Source organism: Erpetoichthys calabaricus, chromosome 8 (assembly GCF_900747795.2).
Source record: "Erpetoichthys calabaricus chromosome 8, fErpCal1.3, whole genome shotgun sequence".
NCBI classification, from domain to species: domain Eukaryota; kingdom Metazoa; phylum Chordata; class Cladistia; order Polypteriformes; family Polypteridae; genus Erpetoichthys; species Erpetoichthys calabaricus.
This window is the reverse complement of record NC_041401.2, coordinates 168,192,735-168,220,190: the sequence shown is the minus strand read 5'-3', so window position 1 is coordinate 168,220,190 and position 27,456 is coordinate 168,192,735. Positions and strand designations below refer to the sequence as shown.

Here is a 27,456-nt window from a genome sequence, read left to right as displayed (position 1 = left end):
GTGAAAAACGTACATTATTTTTATATGTTACTTACCCTGTGTAGTTTGTAGTAAAGGCCAATGCCATGTATTCATGCAGAATGAGAGGAAAAAAGTTTATGATACAAAAGAACCCAACAGTGACTTATGCTGCACAATGGCAGACAATGTGTAAAATGTCCATGGAGAACAGAAAATAATTCTCACGTTTCTTGTGAGATCCGCATAATCCACATGCTGATTATCCAGTTGCATGATAAATATGACTCAAACTTCATGCATTTTTTTTTGCTACAATGTCGTTAATAGTTACTTCTGGAAAAATCAGTAAACATCATAAACAGGAAATGCATTCCCATAATACTCTGCTTCTGAACTGAAGACAGGACTCTTGACCAGTGAATGAGGGGGAGAGGCAGACCTTCAATTCAAAAGCACAGTATTATGGGAATGTGTTTCCCGTTTATGATGTACATAGTGGCCACGGTAATTTTATAAGCGACATTAGTGCAGGTGATGCCAACAAATAAATAAACTGAATAAAAAGGCTGGTGATATCTTGGGAGTCAGGGTGGGCTCACCAGAAGACGTGGTAGGACAAATGTCACTCAAGAAGCAACTTACTATCCTGGACAATGACACCTGCCCCCTGTGTGAGGTTTTGGCTAAACACAGGAGTAAATTCAGTACCAGACTGAGACAAGTGTTTAGTTCCAAGGAGCACCATGTGAGGTCACTTCTACTCTCATCCATCAGGCTCATCAGCTGAGGTCGTCTTGTTCCCTGAGTGCTAAAAGGTATGGTCACAGTATAAAAGTCCAGAGAAGTGCTACTAATGCTGATGTATTAAAAGTCTTTCAAAGTATATGGATGGACATTCCCTTGAAGGTATTGAACTTTGAAAACTGGTGATGATGAAAACAGTTCATGAACTTTCTTTATGCCCTGGGGAAACGTCCTGTGCTACCCTGGTTGCCTTTTATTGGTATTTTAAGATTGTTATAATGGACTAGGCTAAAAAAAAGGTCTTTCATGTTTTCTTCCTCATACAAAAATAATATATATATATATAGCCGTTTATACTACCTTAGAAGGCTGGCGTCCTTCAACATCTGCAATAAGATGCTGCAGATGTTCTATCAGACAGTTGTGGCGAGCGCCCTCTTCTACGCAGTGGTGTGCTGGGGAGGCAGCATTAAGAGGAAAGATGCCTCACGTCTGGACAAACTGGTGAGGAAGGCAAGCTCTATTGTTGGCATGGAGCTGGACAGTTTAACATCTGTGGCAGAGCGAAGGGCGCTCAGCAGGCTCCTATCAATTATGGAGAATCCACTGCATCCACTTAATAGTATCATCTCCAGACAGAAGAGCAGCTTCGGCGACAGACTGCTGTCACTGTCCTGCTCCACTGACAGATTGAGGAGATCGTTCCTCCCCCAAACTATGCGACTGTTTAAATCTATCTATCTATCTATCTATCTATCTATCTATCTATCTATCTATCTATCTATCTATCTATCTATCTATCTATCTATCTATCTATCTATCTATCTATCTATCTATCTATCTATCTATCTATCTATCTATCTATCTATCTATCTATCTATCTATCTATCTATCTATCCCTCCTTTAACCGTCACCTTATCGTGGTGGAGGGGTTTGCGTGTCCCAATGATCCTAGGAGCTCTGTTGTCCGGGGCTTTATGCCCCTGGTAGGGCCACCCAAGGCAAACTGGTCCTAGGTGAGGGATGAGACAAAGAGCGGTTAAACAAACCTCCTATGAAGAAAAACAATTTTGGACGGCGTTTTCCCTTGCCCGGAAGCGGGTCACCGGGGCCCCACTCTGGAGCCAGGCCTGGAGGTGGGGCTCGATGGCGAGCACCTGGTGGCCGGGCCTGCACCCATGGGGCTCGGCCGGGCACAGCCCGAAGAGGCAACGTGGGTCCCCCTTCCCATGGGCTCACCACCAATGGGAGGGGCCAAGGAGGTCGGGTGCAGTGTGAGTTGGGTGGTGGCCGAAGGCGGGGACCTTGGCAGTCCGATCCTCGGCTACAGAAACTGGCTCTTGGGACGTGGAATGTCACCTCTCTGAAGGGGAAGGAGCCTGAGCTAGTGCGCGAAGTTGAGAGGTTCCGGCTAGATATAGTCGGACTCACCTCGACGCACAGCTTAGACTCTGGAACCAATCTCCTTGAGAGGGGCTGGACTCTCTAAAACTCTGGAGTTGCCCCCGGTGAGAGGCGCCGAGCAGATGTGGGTATACTTATTGCCCCCCAACTTGGAGCCTGTACATTGGGGTTTACCCCGGTGGACGAGAGGGTAGCCTCCCTTCGCCTTCGGGTGGGGGGACGGGTCCTAACTGTTGTTTGTGCGTATGCACCGAACAGCAGTTCGGAGTACTCACCCTTTTTGGAGTCCCTGGAGGGGGGTGCTAGAGGGCATACCTTCTGGGGACTCCCTCGTTCTGCTGGGAGACTTCAATGCTCACGTGGGCAATGACAGTGAGACCTGGAAGGGCGTGATTGGGAGGAATGGCTCCCCTGATCTGAACCCGAGCGGTGTTTTGTTATTGGACTTCTGTGCTCGTCACGGATTGTCCATAACGAACACTATGTTCAAGCATAGGGGTGTTCAAATGTGCACTTGGCACCAGGACACCCTAGGCCTCAGTTCGATGATCGACTTTGTGGTCGTGTCGTCGGACTTGCGGCCACATGTCTTGGACACTCGGGTGAAGAGAGGGGCGGAGCTGTCAACTGATCACCACCTGGTGGTGAGTTGGCTTCGATGGTGGGGGAGGATGCCGGTCAAGCGTGGTAGGCCCAAACGTGTTGTGAGGGTCTGCTGGGAACGTCTGGCAGAGCCCCCTGTCAGAAGTAGCTTCAACTCCCACCTCCGGCAGAACTTCGACCACATCCCGAGGGAGGTGGGGGACATTGAGTCCGAATGGGCCATGTTCCGTGCCTCTATTGTTGAGGCAGCTGACCGGAGCTGTGGCCGTAAGGTGGTCAGTGCCTGTCGTGGCGGCAATCCCCGAACCCGCTGGTGGACACCGGCGATGAAGGATGCCGTCAAGCTGAAGAAGGAGTCCTACAGGACCCTTTTGTCCTGTGGGACCCCGGAGGCAGCTGATAGGTACCGGCAGGCCAAGCTGAATGCGGCTTTGGTGGTTGCTGAGGCAAAAACTCGGGCGTGGGAGGAGTTTGGGGAGGCCATGGAGAATGACTTTCGGACGGCTTCGAGGAGATTCTGGTCCACCATCCGGCGTCTCAGGAAGGGGAAGCAGTGCAGTGTCAACACTGTATATGGTGGGGATGGTGCGCTGCTGACCTCGACTCGGGACGTTGTGGGTCGGTGGGGGGAATACTTTGAAGACCTCCTCAATCCCATTAACATGCCTTCCAATGAGGAAGCAGAGCCTGGGGACTCAGAGGTGGGCTCCCCCATCTCTGGGACTGAGGTCACCGAGGTGGTCAAAAAACTCCTTGGTGGCAGGGCCCCGGGGGTGGATGAGATACACCCGGAGTTCATCAAGGCTCTGGATGTTGTAGGACTGTCTTGGCTGACACGCCTCTGCAACATCGCATGGTCATCAGGGACAGTGCCTCTGCATTGGCAGACCGGGGTGGTGGTCCCCCTCTTTAAGAAGGGGGATCGGAGGGTGTGTTCCAACTACAGAGGGATCACACTCCTCAGCCTCCCTGGAAAAGTCTATTCAGGGGTCCTGGAGAGGAGGGTCTGTCGATAGTCGAGCCTCGGATTCAGGAGGAACAGTGTGGTTTTCGTCCTGGTCGCGGAACAGTGGACCAGCTCTATACCCTTAGCAGGGTCCTGGAGGGTGCATGGGAGTTTGCCCAACCAGTCTACATGTGTTTTGTGGACTTAGAAAAGGCATTCAACCGTGTCCCTCGGGGAATCCTGTGGGGGGTACTCCGAGAGTATGGGGTACCGGCCCCCCTGATAAGGGCTGTTCGGTCCCTGTACGATCGGTGCCAGAGCTTGGTCCGCATTGCCGGCAGTAAGTCGAACCCGTTTCCAGTGAGAGTTGGACTCCGCCAGGGCTGCCCTTTGTCACCGATTCTGTTCATAACTTTTATGGACAGAATTTCTAGGCGCAGCCAGGGTGTTGAGGGGGTCCGGTTTGGTGGGCTCAGGATTGGGTCACTGCTTTTTGCAGATGATGTTGTCCTGTTTGCTTCATCAGGCCGTGATCTTCAGTTCTCTCTGGATCGGTTCGCAGCCGAGTGTGAAGCGGCTGGGATGAGAATCAGCACCTCCAAATCTGAGACCATGGTCCTCAGCCGGAAAAGGGTGGAGTGCCCTCTCAGGGTTGGTAGCGAGATCCTGCCCCAAGCGGAGGAGTTCAAGTATCTCGGGGTCTTGTTCACGAGTGAGGGAAGAATGGAGCGTGAGATCGACAGGCGGATCGGTGCGGCATCCGCAGTAATGCGGGCGTTGCATCGGTCTGTCGTGCTGAAAAAGGAGCTGAGCCGCAAGGCGAAGCTCTCAATTTACCAGTCGATCTATGTTCCTACCCTCACCTATGGTCAGGAGCTATGGGTAGTGACCGAAAGAACGAGATCGCGAATACAAGCGGCTGAAATGAGTTTCCTCCGCAGGGTGTCTGGGCTTTCCCTTAAAGATAGGGTGAGAAGCTCAGTCATCCGGGAGGGGCTCAGAGTAGAGCCGCTGCTCCTCCGCATCGAGAGGAGTCAGATGAGGTGGCTCGGGCATCTGATCAGGATGCCTCCTGGACGCCTCCCTGGTGAGGTGTTCCGGGCACGTCCAACCGGGAGGAGGCCCCGGGGAAGACCCAGGACACGCTGGAGGGACTATGTCTCTCGACTGGCCTGGGAACGCCTTGGGATTCTCCCGGAAGAGCCAGAAGAAGTGGCCGGGGAGAGGGAAGTCTGGGCATCTCTGCTCAAGCTGCTGCCCCTGCGACCCGACCTCGGATAAGCGGGAGACAATGGATGGATGGATGGATATCTATCTATCTATCTATATATATATATATATATATATATATATATATATATATATATATACAGTATATATATGTATATATATATATATATATATATATATATATATATATATATATATATATATATATATATATATATATATATATATATATATATATATAAATAAAATAAAGACGCTGGGAAAACTCCAAGAAAAGTTGGGGAATGACCCTGTATAATGTCCACTGGACACAATGAAAAAAATAGCAACAATGGGCCAAAAAACAACAGGATTTGACAATAAAGTAATGGTTACATGGAGTTTATATAGAAAATGGTGGCAGGAAATGATCTAGACAGAAAGTGATATCAAAAGCAGTCAGACAGAAGTGACGTCATTACTGAGAGCCGGAAGTGACATCATCATGGAGGGGCAGAAGTGACGTCATGCGCGGGAGCCGGAAGTGACATCATAAGTGGGAGCCGGAAGTGACGTTGCCAATGGAATTCAGAGATGGGATCGTTGGATAGTAGCCATTTTGGGGAATCGGAAGTATTGTGGGTGTGTTAGGGATTTTCTTCTTTGATTCTGTTGATAGAGAGAAAGGCATTAGTACACACAATCAACCCTTCATCTCTTGTAATATTACTCACCTTAGGGCTTGTTGGCTGCCTCCTAAGTGCACATGTGTGACAATATAGAGTATATATATAAGATATTATTTGACAGGGTGAAGATCGGAGTATTCCATTCTTAGGTCTGAATCAAAATCTGATTTGGGAGTCTACCTACCAGGTAACGCTTGTGGTTGGTCGGTCAGTCGGCAAGCATAGATATGTTATACAGTATCGGCCAAATAACATAAAAGAGTACACGACATGTGTTTCGCCCTTGCCTTGGTCTGCTCATCACTTTAAGGTAAAAAGACTGACAGTTGGCAGGTGCTAAAATGAGTAGGGGAGCCAGTTTGTTATTAAGGCTGAGTGATAAGGACTTTAACTGATACAGCAATTATTTTGAACCAAAATGTGAAATTCAATATACCTCAATGTGAGCACCTTAAAGATTAAAGGTCAGCACCATATACACATGTATATGCACATTTTTATATGGAGTCCAAAACCTGTATGTTTTTTCACAATAATAACATGAAATATTAGGAAATTAAACTTTTTTTTTTAATTTAACAATGTCATGAATAGCTGCACCTCATCTGAACTAACATGTTTCTCCAACCGTTTTTGTTTCCCATCTCCTGTTACTTATTTTTGAGTTTCCGTTGCATGTATTGAATGCCTTGCTGGCATCGGTGACAAGCAGTCATTAAATATGGCGCTCTCTCTCTATCTCTCTCCATTTGCCTATTTTATATAAGGATCACTTCATTTATTAGCCCACAAATCACACATTATACTACATGCACATACAGTGGTGTGAAAAACTATTTGCCCCCTTCCTGATTTCTTATTCTTTTGCATGTTTGTCACACAAAATGTTTCTGATCATCAAACACATTTAACCATTAGTCAAATATAACACAAGTAAACACAAAATGCAGTTTGTAAATGGTGGTTTTTATTATTTAGGGAGAAAAAAAAAATCCAAACCTACATGGCCCTGTGTGAAAAAGTAATTGCCCCCTGAACCTAATAACTGGTTGGGCCACCCTTAGCAGCAATAACTGCAATCAAGCGTTTGCGATAACTTGCAATGAGTCTTTTACAGCACTCTGGAGGAATTTTGGCCCACTCATCTTTGCAAAATTGTTGTAATTCAGCTTTATTTGAGGGTTTTCTAGCATGAACCGCCATTTTAAGGTCATGCCATAGCATCTCAATTGGATTCAGGTCAGGACTTTGACTAGGCCACTCCAAAGTCTTCATTTTGTTTTTCTTCGGCCATTCAGAGGTGGATTTGCTGGTGTGTTTTGGGTCATTGTCCTGTTGCAGCACCCAAGATCGCTTCAGCTTGAGTTGACGAACAGATGGCCGGACATTCTCCTTCAGGATTTTTTGGTAGACAGTAGAATTCATGGTTCCATCTATCACAGCAAGTCTTCCAGGTCCTGAAGCAGCAAAACAACCCCAGACCATCACACTACCACCACCATATTTTACTGTTGGTATGATGTTCTTTTTCTGAAATGCTGTGTTCCTTTTACGCCAGATGTAACGGGACATTTGCCTTCCAAAAAGTTCAACTTTTGACTCATCAGTCCACAAGGTATTTTTCCAAAAGTCTTGGCAATCACTGAGATGTTTCTTAGCAAAATTGAGACGAGCCCTAATGTTCTTTTTGCTTAACAGTGGTTTGCATCTTGAAAATCTGCCATGCAGGCCGTTTTTGCCCAGTCTCTTTCTTATGGTGGAGTCGTGAACACTGACCTTAATTGAGGCAAGTGAGGCCTGCAGTTCTTTAGACATTGTCCTGTGGTCTTTTGTGACCTCTCGGATGAGTCGTCTCTGCGCTCTTGGGGTAATTTTGGTCGGCCGGCCACTCCTGGGAAGGTTCACCACTGTTCCATGTTTTTGCCATTTGTGGATAATGGCTCTCACTGTGGTTCGCTGGAGTCCCAAAGCTTTAGAAATGGCTTTATAACCTTTACCAGACTGATAGATCTCAATTACTTCTGTTCTCATTTGTTCCTGAATTTCTTTGGATCTTGGCATGATGTCTAGCTTTTGAGGTGCTTTTGGTCTACTTCTCTGTGTCAGGCAGCTCCTATTTAAGTGATTTCTTGATTGAAACAGGTGTGGCAGTAATCAGGCCTGGGGGTGGCTACAGAAATTGAACTCAGGTGTGATACACCACAGTTAGGTTATTTTTTAACAAGGGGGCAATTACTTTTTCACACAGGGTCATGTAGGTTTGGATTTTTTTTCTCCCTAAATAATAAACACCATCATTTAAAAACTGCATTTTGTGTTTACTTGTGTTATATTTGACTAATGGTTAAATGTGTTTGATGATCAGAAACATTTTGTGTGACAAACATGCAAAAGAATAAGAAATCAGGAAGGGGGCAAATAGTTTTTCACACCACTGTATGTATATTTTACATTTTTTATTTACATCATTTCTAATGGTTCTCCAGTCAAAAGGTGACATCATATGTAAATCCTTTCATTGCTTATTTTCTGAAAATAAAGAAATCTATTTCTTCAGTTGGGTGAGATTTATTTGTACAGTTTGTGTGGTCTAACAAATCAGTGAAACAGAATGGTTAAAGTACAACAAACGATGAGTAAAATACAACACAGTGCTTTTGAAAGATCAAGTTAAAAACAGTTATGAAAAAGTTATCAACAATTCTTGAAACAGAACTACAAAACAAACCTAACAATGAACAGAACCAGTAATAAAATAATTTACATTTAATCCATAAAGGCATGCAATGCTCATGAATTATGAAGCAATATCATATCCCAAATGCTGCAACACACTGTGTTTAAAATGTGAAATGAATGCTTGCTAGAAAGGTAATTTATAACTAAAGATAAACATGGCAAAAAACGGTGTATAGGTATTTGGTAATCTTTTAGAATAGTTTCATTTTTTTAACTCTGTATATACATGTAGGTTTGATCATTGACGCATACAATTTGAGAAGTTAAACATTGAATGGCAGCAAATTGCAAATTCTTAATGCGGCAAGGCACAAAGTACAGCAATTAAGTGTGCAAGGACAAAACAGAATACTAAAGGAGATGAATCAACACAGCACTGTAACTTGACATCATTCAAGACAGACTTTATCAATGTCATTAGGAATGTTAACTCCCCTGCTATACAAAAATATAAACTCACAATAAAAATTAAATAGCTGGTAATTCTCTTAACTCTATAGTTAATACACAAACACTTTCTTCTTCTTCTTTCGGCTGCTCGCGTTAGGGGTTGCCACAGCAGATCATCTTCTTCCATATCTTTCTGTCCTCTGCATCTTGTTCTGTTACACCCATCACCTGCATGTCCTCTCTCACCACATCCATAAACCTTCTGTTAGGCCTCTTTTTTTCTTCCCTGGCAGCTCTATCCTTAGCATCCTTCTCCACCCTGCCTGCATTCTCTTTTTCACCTCTCTTCCACAATCCCCATTACTCTGTACTGTTGAGCCCAAGTATTTAAACTCATCCACCTTCATCAACTCTACTCCTTGCATCCTCACCATTCCACTGACCTCCCTCTCATTTACACACATGTATTCTGTTTTGTTCCTACTGACCTTCATTCCTCTCCTCTCTAGAGCATATGTCCAACTCTCCATGGTCTCCTCAACCTGCTCCCTACTATCGCTACAGATCACAAAGTCATCAGCAAACATCATAGTCCACGGGGACTCCTGTCTAATCTCGTCTGTGAATCTTTCCATAACCATTGCAAATAAGAAAGGGCTCAGAGACGATCCCTGATATAATCCCACCTCCACGGTGAATGCATCCGTCACTCCTACCACAGACCTCACCACTGTCACACTTCCCTCGTACATATCCTGTAGAACTCTTACATACTTCTCTGCCATTCCCGACTTCCTCATACAATACCACAACTCCTCTTGAAGCACCCTGTCATATGCTTTCTCCAGGTCCACAAAGACGCAATGCAACTCCTTCTGGCCTTCTCTAAACTTCTCCATCAACATCCTCAGAGCAAACATTGCATCTGTGGTGCTCTTTCTTGGCATGAAACCATACTGCTGCTCACTAATCATAACCTCACTTCTTAAACTAGCTTCCACTACTCTTTCCCATAACTTCATTCTGTGGTTCATCAATTTTATCCCCTGTAGTTACTACAGTTCTGCACATCCCCCTTATTCTTAAATATCGGCACCAGTACACTTCTTCTCCACTCCTCAGGCATCCTCTCACTTTACAAGATTCCATTAAACAATCTGGTTAAAACTCCACTGCCATCTCTCCTAAACACCTCCATGCTTCTATAGCTATGTCATCTGGACCAACAGCCTTTCCATTTTTCAGTCTTCTTCATAGCTGTCCGTACTTCCTCCTTGCTAATCCATTGCACTTCCTGATTCACTATTTCCACATCATCCAATCTCTTCTCTCTCTCGTTCTCTTCATTCATCAGCCTCTCAAAGTACTCTTTCCATCTGCTGAACACACTTTCCTCGTTTGTGAGTACGTTTCCATCTTTATCCTTTATTACCCTAACCTGCTGCACATCTTTCCCAGCTCGGTTCCTCTGTCTAGCCAATCGGTACAGGTCCTTTTCTCACTCCTTAGTGTCCAACCTCTCATACAACTCATCATAAGTCTTTTCCTTAGCCTTCGCCACCTCTCTCTTCACTTTGCACCTTATCTCCTTGTACTTTTGTCTACTTTCTGCATCTCTCTGACTATCCCACTTCTTGTTTGCCATTCTCTTCCTCTGTATACTCTCCTGTATTTCCTTATTCCGCCACCAGGTTTCCTTTTCCTCCTTCCTCTGTCCAGATGTCACGCCAAGCACCCTTCTTGCTGTCACCCTTACTACATCTGCTGTAGTTTCCCAACTGTCTGGTAATTCTTCACTACCACCCAGTGCCTGTCTCACCTCCTCCCTAAACTCAACCTTGCACTCTTCCTTTTTCAACTTCCACCATTTGATCCTTGGCTCTGCCCTCACTCTCTTCCTCTTCTTCATCTCCAATATCATCCCACAGACCACCACCCTATGCTGCTTAACTACACTTTCCCCTGCCACTACTTTGCAGTCTTCAATCTCATTCTGATTGACTCTTCTACATAGGATATAATCTACCTGTGTGCATCTTCCTCCACTCTTGTACATCACCCTATGTTCCTCCCTCTTCTTAAAATACATATTCACCACAGCCATGTCCATTCTTTTGGCAAAATCCACTATCCTCTGACCTTCATTCCTCTCCTTGACACCATACCTACCCATCACCTCCTCGTCTCCTCTGTTCCCTTCACCAACATGTCCATTGAAATCCGCTCCAATCATCACTTTCTGTCCCTTGGGTACACTGTTCATCACTTCATTCAACTCACTCCAAAAATCTTCTTTCTCATCCATTGCACACCCAACTTGCGGGGCATATGCACTAACAACATTCACTATCACACCTCCAATTTCCAGCTTCATAATCATTACTCTGTCTGACATTCTTTTCACCTCCAGAACACTCTTGACATACTGTTCCTTCAGAATAACCCCTACTCCATTTCTCCTCCTATCCACACCATGACAGAACAGTTTGAATCCTCTGATCCACCTGGCCTTACTCCCCTTCCATTTAGTCTCTTGCACACACAATATATCAACCTTCCTTCTCTCCATCATATCGGCTAACTCTCTCCCCTTACTAGTCATACTGCCAACATTCAAAGTTCCTACCCTCATTTCCACTCTGTTTACCTTCCTCCTCTCCTCCTGCCTCTGGACACGTCTCCCTCCATTCTCCTTCTTCTTCTTCTTCTTCAGCCAACAGTAGCCTAATTTCCGCCAGCACCCTGTTGACTAACAGTACTGGTGGCGATCGTTGCTAACCCGGGGCTCAACCGATCCGGTATGGAAATTTGTATTGTTGTCCGCATATTAATATGGCAAAATTTTACACTGGATGCCCTTCCTGACGTAGCCTTTCCCATTTATCCGGGCTTGGGACCAGGAAACAAAGAAACACACTAGTTTTTGCATCCCCTGTGGCTGGGTTAGTTAATACACAAACACTGGGGGGAAAAAAAACATGCAGTTTGTTTTCATTCCTGTTTGTTACACTACAGTAGTGGAAAGCATGTGAAATCGACAGATGATTGGCATAAACAGTCGCGCTCGGGGGGCATGCCTCCAAGTCTTACATCATTTCCGTTGCGCAACCTCACTGCCGAGAGCGAATGCGTCAAATGAAAAGTAGGCTTTAGGCTGGGTTTATACTTCACGCGACACAACGCATGCTCCAGTGGACGCTACTGCTACGTAATATTTTTACTGTTTATACTTTATACTGCAAGATATAATAATAATAATAATAATAATAATACATTTTATTTATACAAGGCGCCTTTCAGGGAACTCAAGGACACCGAACAACAATAAATAAATAAATAGATAAATAATTAAATAAAAGACACAATTATAAAAAACTTAAAACATCAGAAAATCTAGAAATTAAAACCAAACAAAACCATTATAATCAGGAGGAAAAAGAAAAAGCCATTTTAAACAGATGCGTTTTAAGTTTACATTTGAAGGATGAATATGATTTGATATTTCGGAGATCCGCAGGCAATGAATTCCAGAGCTTGGGAGCAGAACGGCTGAAAGCTCTGCTCCCCATGGTGGTTAGACGGGCGGGAGGAACAGTCAGATGGGTGGAGGAAGAGGATCTAAGGTTACGGGATGGAATGGCAACATGAAGAAGGTCAGACAGATATGGAGGGGCGAGGTTATGGATGGCCTTAAATGTTAATAGTAGAATCTTAAAATCAATACGAAACTTAATCGGGAGCCAATGAAGCTGCTGCAAGACCGGAGTAATATGGTGAATAGATGGGATTTGAGTGATGATACATGCTGCAGAATTCTGGACTAACTGAAGCTTATGAAGAGATTTATTCGGGAGACCAAAGAGGAGTGAATTGCAGTAGTCCAGCCGAGAAGTGACAAGACTATGAACAAGAATGGCAGTGGTGTGAGGAGTGAGGGAGGGGCGAATACGATTAATATTACGTAGGTGGAAGTAAGCAGACCGGGTGATGTTATTAATGTGAGATTGGAAGGATAGAGTACTGTCGAGGATGACACCCAGACTCTTGACCTGAGATGATGGGGAAACAACAAAGTCATCAATAATAAGAGAAAGATTATTGGTTTTGGATAATGAAGATTTTGAACCAATGAGGAGAACCTCAGTTTTGTCACTGTTTAATTTAAGAAAATTCGAAGAAAACCAGGATTTAATTTCAGCAATGCAGTCAATAAGCGAGGGTGGTGGAAAAGAGGAGGTGGGATTACCAGCAAGGTAGAGCTGGGTGTCATCAGCATAACAGTGAAAATTAATGTTATATTTGCGAAACATATTGCCAAGGGGAAGAAGGTAAATAATAAAAAGAAGAGGCCCCAGGACAGAGCCCTGGGGCACACCAGAGGTAACAGCGGTGGGTTTGGATGTGAAGGTTTTAAGTTGTATGAACTGAGTGCGGCCTAAGAGGTAGGATCTAAACCAATCAAGTGGAGTGTGGGTAATGCCAATCAGAGATAATCTATTAAGGAGAGTGGTATGACAAATAGTATCAAAGGCCGCACTCAGATCAAGGAGGATGAGAATAGTGATTAGACCGGAGTCAGCAGCCATAAGGAGGTCATTAGTAATTTTAACAAGTGCCGTTTCTGTACTATGAAGGGGGCGAAAACCAGACTGGAACTTTTCATATAGATTATTATGAGATAAATGGGTGTGAAGTTGGATAGCTACTATTTTTTCAAGAATTTTGGAGATAAAGGGCAAGTTAGAAATGGGGCGAAAGTTATTGAAATTAGTAGGATCAGCACCAGGTTTTTTTAATATTGGGGTTATAGCAGCAGTTTTAAAAGATGAGGGAATAATACCAGTAGTGAGAGAAGAGTGAATGATGGCAGAAATGAGAGGGACTAGAGAGGGGAGGCAGACTTTAACCAGAACTGTAGGCAGGGGGTCCAGCTGACAAGTAGATGACTTGGATTTGCAGATGAGATCTGAAATTTCAGAGGAAGTGGGAAGCTGGAAAGAAGAGAAAAAGTGAATAGGCGAGTGTAGTTCAGAAGGAATATAGAGAGAATCTGGACCAAGGTGCTGATGTATCTTTTGGATTTTCTCGTTGAAAAAAGACATAAGAGAATTACAGAAAGCAGTTGAGTAAAGGTGAGATGGTAAAGAGTCTGGAGGTTGTGTAACATTATTAAGTAAAGAAAACAAAGTCTTGGTGTTACCTGTATTACGAGTAATTAACTGAGTGTAATAATTAGACTTGGTTTGAGCTATACAATCCTTATAATAGAGAAGATGATTTTTTATACATCTCTTTGTGGACAAACAGTCCGGATTTTTTAAACAACCTTTCAAGTTGCCTGCCCTTAGCTTTCAGAAGCCGAAGTTCAGGCGTAAACCAAGGGGCAGAAAAAGAAAAAGAAACAGAACGGGTTTTTAGCGGAGCCAGAGAATTAAGAATATCATTAAGACAGGTGTTATAATATGAGACCAGTTCTATGGGAGTGGATAAATTATAAAAGTCCATTTGGGAATCGATTCTAGAAAACAGCAAATTCAAGTTAATATTCTTAATGTTGCGAAAGGCTATGAGACGTGGAAGCTTAGGAACAGAAAAGGTAAGTTTGGCATTGAATGAAAGAAGAAAATGGTCGGTTATAGTGAGTTCATCTGCTGTGAGATCAAAAGGAACAACACCAGAGCAGCAGATCAGGTCCAAGATATGTCCTTTACAATGAGTAGGAACATCAGTGTGCTGCTGGTATCCAAAACTCTCCAGGCAAGATAAAAAGTCTCTAGTGAGAGGGATATTGATATTGTCCAGATGTACATTAAAATCCCCCAGCAGAATTATATTTGGGGTAATTACAGATAAATGAGTAAGGAAGGTAACAAGATCGTTCAAAAAATTGTTGTTTGACTTAGGAGGACGGTAGACAGTTGCAATAATGGTAGGAACTGGGCCAGACAGTTGACACACAGTCGATTCAAAAGAGCTAACAGCAGGAGCAGACAACGGCAGGACTTTCCACTCCTCGCGATAAATAATCGCGACACCTCCTCCACGGCCAGAGGCACGGGATTGACAAGTGTAAACAAACCCCGGGGGGGTGCATTCATTAAGTTGTGAAAAGTCTTGAGGTTGTTGCCAAGTCTCAGTTAAACAGAAAAAGTCAAACTTACGGTCAATGAGGAGATCCTGAATGAGATGTCCCTTGCTCGTGAGTGAGCGGATGTTTAGTAGACCAAAGCTGACAATGTTGCTGTCGCATTTGACAGTGGTGTTAGTCGACCTAGCTAAGCTGGCCAACACGCTATGATCAACGTTCCTATCTGTGTTGTGTGGAGGGTGCCGAAAATCAGACCAAAAATAGTTCATTCCTTTTGAGACGTCCGTTCGGAATCTCCGACGAGACCCACGGTGGATGTATCTCCGACGAGGGAGAAGTATGACGTCCGGGTCGAAATACAGCACTGACAGCAGCGGCACAGACTGGAGAAGACGCAGTCGAAGCTCAGCAGCTGGATACTGGAGGAGGCCAGTCGCAGGATGGATAACGAGCAACAGAAGACTCCAAACAAGCATTAACCAGGCGATTATCCTACCAGTCCACATTGTAGGTGAGGAGGCCAGAGGCAGCTCAGACGTCCAGAGAATAAGCCGGTAAGTTTCAAACGAAACGGAGGTTAGGATGAAGCTAAATGCATACACAGCATATACAGCCACGCAGAGATGTCAACAAAATGGCAAAAAAAACAAACAAATACCCACAAAATCACATAGTCTAGTTACCGGCGAGCAGCGGCAACCAGTCCCGCCAGCGTTCACTCAGACCGGAAGTCTACAGTAGCTATGTCTCATGGTGAGAACAGGTCTGGCTTCCCTCTGTTGTGAATTGCCTGAAACATCCATTAAATTCGGAATACACCTTGCCACAATATCTCTGAAAAGGATGTTTAATGATTACATCCATCAACCCAGGGATGGGCCCATTCCAGCAAGGCAGAAACAATCCCTGGAATCAGCTCATCGTCATTTTAGCATCATGAAATCCCCAAACCAGGAGCCCACTGTGGAAACCAACCAGGAAAACATGCAAACTCCAGACAGGGAACACCAGGGATGTGACTCCCTGCGAGACAGCAGCGCTACACCTACGCCACCGTGCCGCCGCCATGTGTGCAATTATTAACAGTATTCATTATTTAAACAAAGTTAATGAATTATCTGAAAAATGTAACATACACACTTTAATGCATTTCATCATGAAAGTGATATCAAGTACAAATCTAAGGATTCTAAATATGCAGAGACCAGGAATATCATAAATGCAATGTGTTCTGTGTGGCTGCTGTCAGGTCAGGAGGAAGCCGCTGAAGCAGGTAGCGATTAACAACTGGGTCGGTTTTAAGGTGACTTTTATGACGGCCTACTTTAATGATAAAATAAACTACAAGGTGAAAGTGGACATTTCGAGATTAAAGCCGAAATTTCCACTTTAATCCCAAAATACACCATTTCACCACGCCCTTAATTTTTTATCTCTGTGGCTTAAATATGCTGCTGTACATTCTGATGCTGTTGTGAAGGTGCAAAAAAAAAAAAAAAAAAAAAAGACAGCACAGAATATGGTATGTGAGACTTTTAAAATCTATAGCGTCAATACGCTGGGGAATATGCGATGCTTCAATATAAAAGCACCACGAATGCATTTGTACGTATGTCGGCATTTTGCTTCACCACATCAAGCCATTCATCAAACATCGAAGCAGGCACATCGATGCTGTAGGATCTGCAAAGTGGCTTTCTGTCGCATGTAGATAGTAAACAGAGACTCTAACGTCACGTTCTGACTTTTATCACACTGCACCCCCTGACTTTTTGCTGGTACTGCAACTCGCACACGCATCACGTTAATTTCAAAGAACCTGCTCAGAGGACGAGTCAAATGATTACTGGGAATGTGAGGCAGCCATGATGTGTATAAACGAGCCCTTACGAGCTGCATGGACGTCTCACGTCTTGTGTGATGTGAATTACTGATTAGTGCATTTTTTTTGACTGCTTACAAAGTAAGAGTATTTTATGAACTTTACTTAGCAGGGACTGGTTTCGGCATTTTCTGTCGTGCGCTGCACGTTCCTGGATGGCCTTTTCATATGCAGCAGCATGTTTTATCTTTAGATGCTGTACTGCATTGGAAAACCAAACCATTTGCCAGCAGCAGTATTAATCCTTCAAGTTCTAAACTCGTCCTCTTGCAATCCTTGATTTTTTTTTTCATGTTCATCCCCTCTAGGCAACACTGGTGGAGCTTTGATGTAGACACTCTTAAAATGAGCACTGGACACTTTGAGGATTTTATTTAACATTTAGAAGAAGTTGTGGAAAATAAAATGTGATATTGACTTTTGCATATTGGTTTTTATTACATATCGAGTTGAAAATTCAATATATTGCCTTGTTTTTGTTACTTCTGAAGTTAGTTTCAAATGGGGACAACTCATCCAGTCAAACCTTAGTCAGAGACATTTCTTAGTCACATCGGCTTTCCATCTGCATGGCTGAAGGTAAAATTCCAGATGACAATAATTTAAGGTGCTGTTTTAGGCTGGCATTTACATTCTTTGAAGGTCATGACAGAAGCACATTGTTTTCAATTGACAAATACAGATAGCACATGATCGTGACATTGGCATTGTGGTGTAGCATATAGCATTTACGCCTGACAAGAGATGGATTCCAGTCTGATTTTTGATGAGTTTGGATGGAATTTCCTATGTGGACGAAAAAGGCACACTGACAGCAGGCAGATAATATTTCTTTAGTTCTTTTTATTATTCATTCGGAGTCACAGTAAGTAGAGATTCAAAGAGCATAACTTATTGCCGCAAAGCTCAATTTGAACCCCGAATAAAAGTTAGGAGGGTTTTTTTATAATTCAGCATCTCGTGATTAATAAGACAGAAAAACATCCTTATCATCTAAGTAGAGTTAAACAATATGTCTGTTGAGCTAAGCATTATCTGTGTTCTCAAAGCTAAGCACAGGAGAGACGCCTTGCATAAACTACATGTACTTTCTGCAGCCTTGTGACCTTGTCCCTGAAACATTCACTCTGAGAAAGGAAAAAACAAGAAACAGCTTAAATTTTATTCATGTGGACACTATTTTTCCTGAACCCTGGAATAACATATTTTTGTTAGTTCATAAGCCAAGCGTCTCTCACTGGCAAGTTACAAAATAGTTGTTATAAACTTCTAATTTACTAAACACACAAGATACATGGTGCTGAGGAGAACATTTTTCTTCTACACCTACTTTCCAAAAATATGCTAATTAGCAACTCTGAATGTTTTAATCGTGAGAGAGTACATGATGGGGCCCTGCTATACCTGAAACTCTGACAAAGATTAAGCAAGTTAGCAAAGTACATAGAGAAATGAACAACATCTGGCCATTAGTTGTTGCTCCTAGACATGTGTTGTTGGAAGCAGTTTTGACTTCTTCTACAAGGAACTATACAGGAAGACATGTAGTGGGGAAATTTATGTTGAACTCGGATTTCCACTTAGTACTTCTTCCTAAATAGTGATGAAAAAGGGCATAGTTTTCATTTTCTCTACAGATTAGAAACATTGCCTCTAAAAAAATGTTCTGCATGCAATCTTGCAATTGTGAAGTGTAAAACTCACTAAAGTGAGGTTTTGAGGGTTGTAATAATTGGAATATTACTCTCTAAAGTTTATTCTTCAGCACCCTGATCTTGAATGGCTTCTTGCCTGTGGCTCCATGCACTCTCATCTGCCTTGTGTACTGATTCTAGCTTTAATGCATGTACATCAAGGGATCATATTCCTGGCTCTGTTATGGTAAGCAATATCCAGCCAGGATGAGAGGGGGCACAACCACAAAACTGTGTCTTCTATTGTGCCCAGAGTTCTGAGAAACAATCCAGGGAGGTCAACAGGCCCCTCCACCTCTGGTAGGGCACCATAAAAGCTGACGGCTCCCAGAATGTGGCGTCTCATTCTGATGAGATCTTCAAAGAGGACAGAGCATAAATGCCCTAATTGTGTCTTCTATTTTGCCCACAGTTCCAACAAGCTGTCCAGGAAGGTCAACAAATCTTGTCAACAATGCATAGAACAGACCCCGCTCCTTCCGGTCAGACCCCGTAAAAGCTGACAGCTCCTGGAATATGACATCACATTTTGACAAGATCTTCAAAGAGGACAGAACTCTTACATAAACGCTACCTTGCTCCTGATGGAGATTTTCAACCTTGGGCCATTTCTGGCCAACTTTGTTTATTATGCTAATCATATACTACTTATTCTTTCCCTTTTACATTAAACTAGGTTACCTAGTTGGTGCCTCAACACTCTTTGGTGACTACTTGTGGTCATTCCTGCTGGTCACCAGGCTCACTGGCAGCCACACACCCCAGCTAAGGATAACACAGAGAAGCGCCTGTCGAAGTTCTTTCTATTTTCCAATGCTTTTGCTGATAGAGAAAAAGGTTGCAGATGAGATGAAACTATATGTGTCAATGGCATGGGTTTTGCTTGTGCTGAAACTTCATTTTCTGTAATATTTATGCAAAGTGAGAATTCAGTTGCACACTAGTCCTTTTGCACATCACTGCATCTAAAGTGCAAGTAGAAGAAGATGAACAATGGGTGATCTATTAACAAACAATTCTGCCCAAGTTGTTTTTCCATTGTTGGTCTTAGTAATCTAAAAATCAGATGATATTTTTTAGATTTGGACCTTCTAAAAACAGACAGTGTGCTATATTGAATACCCAAAGCCATTGACCATGGTCCATGCTTCAACATGTTTCCTAAAAATATAAATGGCTGAAACTATTCAGTATTTAAACTTGGGCTCGGAATTGTACATAATTACTGTTAGCCCAGAGTCAGATTCAGGATGATATTTAATTATTGGCTTGCCAGTCTTAAGCCTGAATAATACTGGATAATGTGATGGAAAATGGGGCATCAGCAAGCTCCAACCCCTGACATGAACAAACAAGCATAGTCCTGGTTTCAAATAAAGGTTGCTTTATTAACCAGACTCCTCAAACAAGTAACAAAAACCACAAAAACACAGGTTTCTCTCTCCACAATTCAATTTTTCCTCATAATTTCTCTCACCACCACACTGCCCTCCTCCAGTTGAGTGTTGTCCTTCTTCCTCCCAACTCCGATTCACCTGGCGAAGGGAGTGCAGTTCCTTTATAAATGACCTGGGAGCACTTCCGGTGCCAGGGCCACTGCCCGATGGAAGTACTTCCAGGTCATATGGAAGTCCATTACATTAGGGAGCTAGTCTCTCTGCAGCCTGCAGCACCCTCTGGTGGCACCAGTGACCCCAGCAGGGCTGCTCTGCCGGACTACATCTCCCTATATGCCCTGCTGGCTTTCCACTGGGCACCAATATCCAGGGCTGATGCTATCTAGCATGTTGGGGAAGTAAAAAAAACCCCAGCCATATCTTCTCTTTTTTAGTGGGCTGATCGTTGCTCCCTTCCTTCCGGCCAGGATGTCCATCTCCATGTTCGGCGCAAAAAACCCCCCACCCCCCGTCTGGTCGTCTGGGTAAGGAACCATCCCCTTTTCTGGACTGGATGCCTGTCCAGCCCATGTGGCGTCTACAACAGTATTCTGCTGTCATGTAGTAGATGAACTACTGTAATATTATGTTGCAAAAAGTGGTGCATATTTATGTGTGTTTTGCCACTCTAATGTAACACATCAATATTAGTGAGTGGGACAGAGCCTTTCACAAAGACACAGTGGTCTGTCAATGAGAAGCTGTAAAGCCAGTTATAGAACAAACTGAAACTGAACCATTAGTTGAATTAAGTGACAGTGATGACAATATAAATGAGTCATCAGACGTTGACACAGATAGTGAAACTGACGCATATGGCACTGTACCACTTAACAGCCGTGTTATGCCTAGTGAATTCGATCCTATGAAGCTTCAGCGTGGTGCAAATAGTTTCATGGCAAAAAAGGCAAAATGAGAAGGACAAGAAAGACGTCATCCTCCTAAGTACTGTTCTCAATGCAGTAACCGTCAGTGTTTCTGTCAGGGGAAATGTAAAAGTTGCTAAGCCTTGTGCTGTGGTTGCCCACAAAAACACAATGGGTGCATCGATTGTGCAGATCATGCCCTGACCTTCTACCTTCTCATGCTCAAGTAACATAAAAAATAATAAGGAAAGTGTGCAAAGAAGCAGGCTTTTACTGTCCCGATTGTGACATCAGGCTGTGACTGCTTCAAACCACATCACACAAAGGACGCATGCTAAATCTGCATCAGTACAGCAGCGAACATTAGACACTTTTCCTACAGAATTTATGTTGACGTTTAAGTACTTACATGTTTATGTTATACATAATAACACTTTTCTTGTTAAATAAAAATCAAATTTTTGTCTCATTTTTCTGGGGGTAAACAAAATGCTAAGGAGGCTAAGACAGATTTAGGTTTGGTACATGATGGAAATGTCCTCAGAGTTGAATATAGTTCTCTTTTACTGATGATTTTAAAGTTGTTCTTTATGTTATCTAATTGTCATGTTTTTACCTTATGATCTTATTTTTAGTAAGGAAACCAGAAAATGAAATTGCTGCCAATTTCAATTTGTAGTAAAGTCATTTTTTTAAGCATTAGTTTCCATTCCTCTTAAATACTTCAAACACAATGGGAAAACAAACAATGCCCTTGAAGCTGCTGTCTTGCTACAAATGAAATAAATTCTCTCGAACAGTTGCTTTCTGCCATCTGGGAGTTCAAGTGCTGACAAATCTGATGCTGTGGGTGCGTAGCTAAGCTGCCTTTCAAATCAATGAGAAATACACTTACAATCAGCTCTTTGATAAATAAGTGTGCTGACAGACAACAAATAAAACACTTTTTTAATGGTATGCAGAAAAACAATAAATTATTTTTTTAAGTAATTAATAATATTTTGTCCATGTTAACAGACATTGTCACACACGTGTGTTTAGGAGACAGCTAAAGAGCTTAAATATATGTGATTCCATGCCATGCCAGACCAGGGGGTGGTGAAGTGCACTAATTTTCCCTCTCGATCTTTTGCAGACCATTCTAGGGAAATCCCGCCCAGCTCTGGGGCAGCCAATGATGTCACTTCCAGTTCCGGTATTGATGACATCACTTCCGCTGCTGGCCTTTAAAGCTGCCATCTTGTCTCCTGAGAGTCAGTTCTGTTTTGGACTCAGTTGAATGAACATGTCTTTATTATTAATCAGTTTTGCAGCCGGGAACAATTATACGGGTGGCTGCCCCAAACCTTCTGGATGTCTTATGGTTGTTTTTCTGACAACTTATATTTTGTTTAAATTCCTAAAAGTAATGATCTTTATATATAATACACTACCATGCCTGCTAGTTTCCCTGTCCAGGATTTTAAATCACCTGTAGCTTGCAAACCGTTTGACCCAGTGACCTGAAATTTGGTACACATATACTACGTGACCTCTACTGTCCACTTTCCAGGTGATGACTGACCTCCAAGGTTATTCCTCTTTTTATTGTATTTTATTGTAGAATCAACTCTCAGCAGCAGCCAGCAGGGCGGCCATGTGGCGCATGTGTACGGGTGCCGTTCTCATCACTACCACCTTCATCGTCACTTCCCCTCCCTCTTCATATCTTAAATCATTCTTGAGGCAGATTGAAGACTTAAGAGCCAGCTTAAATGAAAAATTAAAAAAAAAAGTACCAAGTAATTGCAACACAAACACTGACTTAATCAGTTTTAACGTGAAAAGATGCTGACAGAAGAAGAGAAGTAGTGGGCCGCTAGGGTGGAGAAAAGAAGAGCTGCTCAGGAAACAGCAAGCACATGAACCTCTGAGCAAATGAATGCTAAACGTACAGAGAAAGAGGTTGAAAACTAGGAATACTCAAGTCAAATGTGTTCAGTGTACGTTATCATGCAGTGTGCCGTTACTGGTAAAGAATATTTAAATATATCAAAAATATAAAAATTCTGAAATTAATCAATAGCAATAGATAGGCAGAATGATGTTACTATAAGCAGAGTGGGGGGGGGGGGGCAGTTGCATTGAGGCCCATGGAGTTGGGGGGGGTCTGCATGATTGTTGTTTTTCAAGACTCTTTGGATTAATGTGCTTGAGTATTTGACGTCAGAATGACAAGTTAATAGTGATATAGTATCTTTCTCACAACTCCATAAAACTTAAATACCATTACCTTTTTAAGTAGCTTGATTTATGTCATTCAGGTTGGCCCTTTTAAATTTGATTTCATTTAATTTCACATAGGGGGAAATTTTCTTTTCTTTCTTGTTTTTGTTTTTGCACTAGGGTTCATCGAATTCTAGTTATGCAGCTGGATCCATACGTAATTAAATAGATACACTGCATTCAAAAAGTATTCAGACCTCTTCTCTTTCTGTACATTTGATTGTGCTGTAAATTAAATTTTTAATAGATAAATTTGCTATTGTCACCATCAATCCTCACTCAACACCCCATAATCAAAAAGAGTAAAAGCATGTTTTCAGAAAGGTTTGCAAATTTATTAAAAATCAAAAACTGAAATCTCTTATTCATATAAGTCTTAAGACCCTTAATTCAGGAATTTGTAGAAGTTCTTTGACAGCAATTCTAGCTTCAAGTGTTCAGGGGTAAGTCTCTATAAGCTTGGCACACATGGATTTGGGCAGTTTATTTCATTCTACCTGGCAAAACTCCTCAAACTCCTTTAGATTGTATGGTAAACTGCCACCTTCAGATAGATAGATAGATAGATAGATAGATAGATAGATAGATAGATAGATAGATAGATAGATAGATAGATAGATAGATAGATAGATAGATAGATATGAAAGGCACTATATAATAGGTAGACTTAGATAAGAAAGGCACTATATAAGTGAGAGATAGAGACACAGATAGGAAAGGCACTATATAAGTGATAGATAGATAGATAGATAGATAGATAGATAGATAGATAGATAGATAGATAGATAGATAGATAGATAGATAGATAGATAGATAGATAGGAAAGGCACTATATAAGCTGTAGATAGAGACACAGATAGGAAAGGCACTATATAAGTGATAGATAGATAGATACATAGGAAAGGCACTATATAAGCTGTAGATAGAGACACAGATAGGAAAGGCACTATATAAGTGATAGATAGATAGATAGATAGATAGATAGATAGATAGATAGATAGATAGATAGATAGATAGATAGATAGATAGATAGGAAAAGCACTATATAAGCTGTAGATAGAGACACAGATAGGAAAGGCACTATATGAGATACTGTAGATAGATAGATAGATAGATAGATAGATAGATAGATAGATAGATAGATAGATAGATAGATAGATAGATAGATAGATAGATAGATAGGAAAAGCACTATATAAGCTGTAGATAGAGACACGGATAGGAAAGGCACTATATGAGATACTGCAGATAGATAGATAGATAGATAGATAGATAGATAGATAGATAGATAGATAGATAGATAGATAGATAGATAGATAGATAGATAGATAGATAGATAGATTCCCAGTATCATTACTGGCAAGATTGATTTACTGACTGAATGAATAATTGACACACTGTTTGACTGCCTGTCTGTCTAATTTATTTGTTGTTTAATAAATTGACTGAATAATCCTAGAGTGACTGAATAATGTGAAAAACTTGATAAATACTTGACCACAATTTGTGCTGCTACAACAAAGGCTCTTATTGATTATATATTTGAAAGAATTTATATATAAAATATAATATAATATAAGCATTGATTTTTAATAAATTTACCAACATTTCTGAAAGAAAGCTTTCGGTTGATCATTATAGCTTACTCAGTGTACATTATTGGGCAACAATGGCAAATTTACCCATCTAAAATTAAATCAATAACACAAAAAAGTGTGCAGAAAGTACAGGGGTCCCAATTGTAGATGAGAAAGACACTATATAATAGAGAGCTATACCAGTGCTGTGCCGTTTGTGGCAAGATTAATGAACTCACCAATAGATAGATAGATAGATAGATAGATAGATAGATAGATAGATAGATAGATAGATAGATAGATAGATAGATAGATAGATAGATAGATAGATTCCCAATATCATTACTGACAAGATTAATGAATTCACCTACTGAATGAATAATTGACACACTGACTATCTGTCTCATTTATTTGTTTAATAAAACTTGACTTAATAATTCTATAGTGACTGATTTATATGAAAGACGTGATAAATACTTCGGTTTTTGGTCTTGTTACGCGATGTCATTGTTTTCCCGTTTCTATCGTTTGCCGAGAAAGGGGCATTTTCTGCTTATTGCTCACACTCCCATCTCACCCCATTTTCTGCTTATTGCTCACACCCCCATCTCACCCCATTTTCTGCTTATTGCTCACACCCCCATCTCACCCCATTTTCTGCTTATTGCTCACACCCCCATCTCACCCCCAAACTCCTGAGTCCCAAACCCCCCCAAAAGAACCCTATTAGCTTTTAAGCGTCTGCGCCCGGAAAACCCAAAGTTCTGTTCCAATGTCATTGTCCTTTCTCCTCCATGTCGTTGCCTCTTCTCCGTTCTGCCGTATTTCTCCTCTCTTGGCAAAATCTCCCTAAACTTACTAGTACAGTATGTTCCTATTCACAAAGTGTATTATGACACATATTGCATAGAAAGTGCTGCAGAAACAGTACATTTCTATCTAGCACTTTGCTTTTCACCATTGTTTCACGACGGGATTTGTAAGACTCTGTAAACACGTACCTTCCTAACTGTTTTCAGATTGATTTAGCAAAAAAATTAAAAAAACAAAAAAGCTTTGCTTACAGAAATGCACAAACGAAAGGGCACTCGAGTGTTCTTTGGTATGGCGAAATTTCTTTTAAGCCTCATGTCATAGCTTAGGAAACAGTTGAAATCAGAATTTAATAATACATGAAATAACGCCTTTTCACAGATATTTAGCAGCAAAAAGTATAATCTTGTTCAACAATAAAACAAATATTCAGTTAAAAATACAACATGTTAACACATCAATAGGATACAAATAATATATTAATGCTGGCACTGCAATAAAGAATAAAACACTTGGTCTTATTTTAATGCCATATGTGGATATATCGGCATTTAAGTACAGAGACAGAGATTCAGCTAGTTTCTCATCACCACCGAACTCAGAAAACGTACAGTTCACCTTACCTGTGGCCAAACTCCCAGACCCCCTCTAGCGCCAGTCCACAAATGCTTGGCAAATTCGTCTGTCCCACTCACCCCAAAACTTTCAGCAGAGATGCTACCAGGAGTGGATGGATTGCTAAGAAGCGGCGCGTCGCCGGTGGGTGAGGTGAGCGCGGTCCCGCTCTGCATGCGTCTTTTCACTTCACGCGGCTCGTGACACCGTTGTGACGCCAATCAACTCCCGCAACCCAAATCCGGCGTGGAGATGGCACACGCGTGCGAAGACAAAGTGACGGCTGGCAACCGCCTCTCGTCTTCACAAGATTTGAAACCCGCCCTCCCTCGCAAAGCTCCCTTGTTTTCATATGCTCGCAAAAACAGGGTCAATTTCTCCGAAATATTACGTATACTAGCAACAAATGGAGTGCAGACGATGTTGGATACAACGCGTCAACATTTAATAAATATCTAAATACAATTCGGCACTTTGCAATGAACGGTGGGTGTCGCACTGATGTCGTTGAAAAACAGGAGAGGCTTATGTGGAATGCATTTTTAAAAATATTTTCGATATTAACCTTTAATCTGTAATTTTTTATGTTAAATATATTTTAACTTAAAGCAGGCAAAGCAAAAAGGAAAGGTTGTATTTTCCTTCAAGAATAAGTCAAGTCTTTCATGCTGATGAACTTCATGTAGCGCCTTTCATTGGTTCTGCGATTTGTGCTCAGTAACCAATAAAACCGCAGTCCAGATTGTAAAGGCACCACAACACTCGTTTGAAGCTCCATCCCTACCTTCAGCGCTAACTGTATCTTCTTTTTCCGTTTTATTTCTTAACACGCTTCAGCACAACTTAATGGAAGTAAATCTGTCAGGTATTGGGCGCAAGGTCTGTGCCAATCGTAATCCCGGACGAGGTGCCAAATCTATCAGTCTGTCAGAATGTTGCTCTGTGAAGACGGTAAATATGAAGCCCGTCCAAAGAATACTTTTTGAAAAAGTTGTCCTTATTGACAAATACGGTCAGATTTTCCCTACCCTGCGGATTATATTTTTTGTCTCTGCGTTGAGGATTTTGCAAAATGAAGGTCAAGTTAAATAAAGCTATGCAAGGGATTTATTTAAAAATATCAGGGAGCCAATAAATTCGAGCGGGGAATGTCATAAAGGCAACAATTGAATTAATGGCATTCCTTCTTGACGACGAACAAGCAATTTTGAAATAGTTACAAAAGCAATGCTGCCAGATACATGTAATTATCATGGGTTATTAACCAAAAAAGAATCTTTTTAGAGGTCAAAATTTGTTAATCAACATGAAAAAAAAAGACAAGGCAATCTGATAGAAAAGAGCAAAGATGTTTCATATGTGACACCTCAAAATATCTGCAGAAGAATCTACAAGACGCTCCATGGCACTCATAACACGTAGAGTTTCTTTTCGTTTTTGCCAGCTCCTGTCCACAGTAGATGTAAAGAAGTTTGAATCTGATCTGTTGTAAGAATAAAATTTGGGCTGATATTTTCAAATGGAAGGTGGTGTGT

The 27,456-nt window shown here is 41.9% G+C and overlaps 1 protein-coding gene across 1 annotated transcript in view; it reads right to left on the bottom strand.

Moving 5' to 3' along the window:
• Nucleotides 1-26,202, bottom strand: part of nmur3 (neuromedin U receptor 3) — a 94,376-nt gene extending 68,174 nt beyond the window's left edge. Inside the window, exon 1 of the mRNA XM_028808280.2 lies at nucleotides 25,930-26,202. The gene's annotated coding sequence lies outside the window, so the exon portion shown is untranslated. The remainder of the gene's footprint in view (nucleotides 1-25,929) is intronic.
• Nucleotides 26,203-27,456: the final 1,254 nt, after the last annotated feature.